Below are 4588 nucleotides of genomic sequence, written 5' to 3' on the forward strand. Positions count from 1 at the left end.
TTTTCCTACAATCTGTGACAGAATAGTTGCTGGATTAAGAACAAGAAACATGAGGATCACGCACAAGTTAACAACTCTCAGGTCTTGCAAAATTTGCAGCAGATGCTCCTGTGGGAGTAGACATCGAGGAAGAATGAAAGCACAAGATAGCATCAGAGGGCGCAAGCATAATATGATTTATAATTTGTAGAGATGAGCGGGCTCGGATTTTGGTAATTCGAGCCCACCCGAACAGTGCGGATCCGACGGGATCCGAGCACTGTTCGGGTACTTTCGGCCGCCCATGGACTCGAAAACAAGTCTATGACATCCAAGTCTCGCGTCGGATCTCGCGAGACTCGGATGTCATAAATGCCCCGCTCGCGGCCGCCATCTTCATTCTCCCTGTGGTTAGTGGAAGAGGGAGGTTGTTTCTGATCCTGTGCTCTGTCCTGCTGATTAGTTTATTAGTCAAGTGGTGCTTTGTCCTGCTGAGTCCAGTAGTACTTTGTCCAGTGCTCTGTCCTGCTGATTCCAGTGGTGCTTTTGTCCTGTATTTTTTTCTGCTAAGTCCATAGTAATTTGATAATTATCCAAAAATCTTAAAAAAATTAAAAATAAATAAATACCAAAAAATTACATAAAAAAATAATTAAAAAATATTATAGAGCAATATATTATTGCAGTCCCAAAAAATAGGTACTGCAATCTAGATTACTACGTTCACTGTTTCTGCAGTCCCAAAAAATAGGAACTGCAATCTATATTACTACGTTCACTGTTTCAGCAGTCCCAAAGTGTATATAATGGAGTACAAAAATTTGGAGGATAAAGTAGGGAAAGATCAAGACCCACTTCCTCCTAATGCTGAAGCTGCTTCCACTAGTCATGACATAGAAGATGAAATGCCATCAACGTCATGTGACGTTGTCGGTTCTCTCGTTGTTTGAAATCCATAAATAGCCGCCTCCACAGCAATCCAGCACCATTTCACAGAGGGAGAGAGAAGGATTAGGTCGCAGGCAGCATTAGAGCAGGGAGAGAGCACTTCTTATAGCACTTCTTACAGCAGGAAGAGAGAATAGAGGAGGCATTTAAGCAAACATTACCAACTGTTTGGGGTGTAATATTACCTCCTCCAGAAACTATTTTCTGCCTGCAGAAATAGTAATATACCAGCAGTATATATTTCATAATTTGCACTACAAGTGCTTTGGGTCTCATTAAATGGATTCACACTAAATGGATTGTACAGGGTGGAATTCCACCCTGTACATACTTCAGAGGATGGAGGAACAGCACGAATCCATCCAAGCATATTGCACAAGCCATGACATTGGGAAAGGAGGGGGATGTATTTCACTCTTGCACAGTGGGGAATCCTTTCTGTGCTGTGCAAGGTGCTGAAACCATTTGAAGTTGTGACGTGTGAAATGAGTGGAGATTCTGCTAGTTTGAGCCAAGTTATTCCCTTAATTCGACTATTGGAAAAGCAGCTTGAGAAACTGAAGGAGATGAAAGAAGAAGGAGATGGCCTTGTAGATCAAGTACTTAATTCGCTTTGCAATGATCCTAGAGTAATTCAAATCTTGAACTCGGATCACTACGTTTTGGCGACTGTGCTTGATCCAAGGTTTAAGACCTACATTGATTCTTTGCTTCAAAATGAACAAGATGTGAACTTTTGCAAGGAGCTATTGCTCAGCAAGTTGTCCACTGAACTGGGCCTTGGCTTGACGACGTTTCCTTCAGTTTCTCAAGCAGCTGCTGCTCAGAAAAAAATTAAACTTTCAAAAGCAAAGCAGGGAGGACGTAGGGGGCAGACCACATCAGTTTGACATCTGGGCTGGTTTGAAAGATTTTACCAAAAAATGTGTGACCTTGCCCATAACTCCATCCAATCCGACTATTAACATGCATAGGATGGTGAAGGATTATTTTCAAGAGGTAATTGATTTGGAAATGTCAGACAGTCCTTTCCTTACTGTGAAGAAAAGCAAGCCATTTGGAAACCCATGTACAAACTTGCTTTGCAATACCTAAACTGCCCACCCTCCAGCGTGTATTCTGAAAGAATATTCAGTACAGCCGGGAACCTTGTCAGTGATAGACGTAGGAGGTTGCTTCCGAAAAATGTGGAAAAGATGATGTTCATCAAAATTAACTACATCTTACACGAGGAAGGCTTTTACCATCAAAGACATCCAAGCACTGACAGTTCTCTAATGGCGGATTCAAGCTGAAGAGATTAATTAATAGTCTGTGATGATGATGTACACATTGATGAGGGTGAGGATGATGCTGAAGATGATGACAACAACTTCTAAAAACTTTCACTCTAAGTGTAGGGTGTAATCTACCCCCAAACAGGAAAGGGACTTGGGGCATTTCTACGTCAGTAACAGTCTTTAAAGGCTGCTTTTTTTGTCAATTTCACCATAAGGGTAGGGTGTCATACACAGACAGACACCAAACTGCCTTTGTCCATTTCTATTTTTATTGTACAGTCTATACCGGCTGGCTTTTTTTCTATTTAACTACAAGTGGAAGGTGTAATATACACCCAAAGACGATGGCTACATTGACAATAGGCAAAGATGGAGAGGAAGACAAGCAGGCTTGTCTGTATTATTTCCAGGCAAGTGTTAGAATTAAGGATGGCCTACCAGGGATTAAACTGTATTTTTCATAATTTGCACTAAGGAGGTTTGGGTGTACACTAGAGCCAAACAGAAAAGATGCTTTGGGCATTTCTATTGACTCACTTATCCAAGAAACAGGTGGAGCACTAAATTAGGTTATTTTAGACCAAAATTTTTTTTGATTTTTTTAAAAAATTGCAAAACAAAACCAAACAAAACCAAAACCAAAACACGAAGGTAATCCAGATCCAAAACCAAAACCAAAACACGGGGGTCAGTGACCATCTCTATTAGTTACAATGCACTGTTATTATGCTTTGGGGTTATCTTTGTGGCATAGAGTAGGAGGGTGTAGGGACATCCTCCAACTCTAGGGGGAGCTCTCGTATGTTTTTAATTTGTTCCTTTATATTTTTATACATTTTCCTGGTTTATGATATTACCTATGCTACTTCTAAGCCAGTAATTAATTAGCAGCCTGTCCTCCTCCTTTCTGATTTGTCCATCAAAGTATTTAAGGCAGGGAGGGCTTAGCTTCTCTGCCGGTTATAGCGTCCAGTGTCTGGTTAGCTAGTGCTGCGCTGCTTTTGGATTGATTTATCTGTGTATGACCTCTGCCTGACCCTGAACCATTGCCTGTGACCCAGACCCAGCTGTACCTCACGTCTCCATCCGTGCTCTGTCCGGTGCGCACATCTCTGGCCTGTCACTATTCTGTGTATTACCTCCTGTACCCGTGCGCTGCCGTGTGAACATAAACTTGTACTACACTGAGTATAAGTCCTGGGGGCATTCGAGTACCTGTGAGCATAACCAGTCTGTGAAAGGCGGCTGCTATAGGTGAAGACCTCTTCTGCTAGTTCTATTAGTTTATGCCGCACTGGTAGCCATAACAGTATCTTGCCTGAACATTAGAACATCCAAAAATTGGGACCCCCAGTACATTAGATTCCTGCACAATTTGCCCTTGGTAAAAGAGAATTTTAGTTTACATTTCAACAAATGGCATCCGGATATGCTCACACATAGAAAAGTATGTATCAATGTCTAGAAATCTTGTTAATAAGTACATGTAATTAGAAAGAGAAAAACAAAACAATTCTACTAATTACTGCTGTGCACTAGTACATTAGACCCATTATACTATTCCATCACATTGCTTACAACAAATAATCCAATTTGAGCCAGCTCCTAATAGCTTATTTCAAAACTTCAGAAGTTCAAATTCAAAACAGCCATACTGAAGATGTCAGTTAACCCAACAACCATTAATTCACTGTATTGTCTTTCATTTCCTTTGTACAAATGTAGTTTCCTTTAGATTAAAAAGTTTTAGATTGCACATAATTCTGTTATAGCAGTTACATTACTTTTCCAATTGCATATTTACATCATAAAGATTGAGCCATAATACGAAGTTAAAGAATTTGTAACCAACTGACTTTAAAATTCCATTAACCCCAAATAACTATAGTTTAGCCCGAGGAGGTGTAAATGAGGGTGGAGTTATGCACGTTTGTGTAAAAATGATCTTGAAGTTGGGTTCATAGAGGGTGCAAAGCTTAAATATACCTGGCCCTATATAGGTCAATTCATTAGTGGGCAGATTGTGGGTTCTTGTTGCTACTCAATCTTAGCATTATTAATCAATAAACAGTGGCATCTGGAAAAGCTAATAGTGAGGCATTGAAGGAGTAATTGTCAGGGAGATTTGAGTAGCAGAATAGAAGCGCTATGGGAAAATTCTGTAACCACATGCCATGGTATTGGGTGCATCTCCTGAGTAGAAATGGTTTAAAAAACAAACTTTTCTGTTATCACAATAGAAAACAGGGACACCAAACAGAAAGCCTGCAGACCAAACACTGGGTATTAAAACTGCAGTTTTTTAGAACAAAATCACTAGAGTGGATATATTCCCCAAGTGACGATTATGCAAAACAATGTGAAAATAGTGGCTTGGAACA

The sequence above is a fragment of the Mixophyes fleayi genome, chromosome 6 (genome assembly GCF_038048845.1).
Source record: "Mixophyes fleayi isolate aMixFle1 chromosome 6, aMixFle1.hap1, whole genome shotgun sequence".
Lineage (NCBI taxonomy): Eukaryota > Metazoa > Chordata > Amphibia > Anura > Limnodynastidae > Mixophyes > Mixophyes fleayi.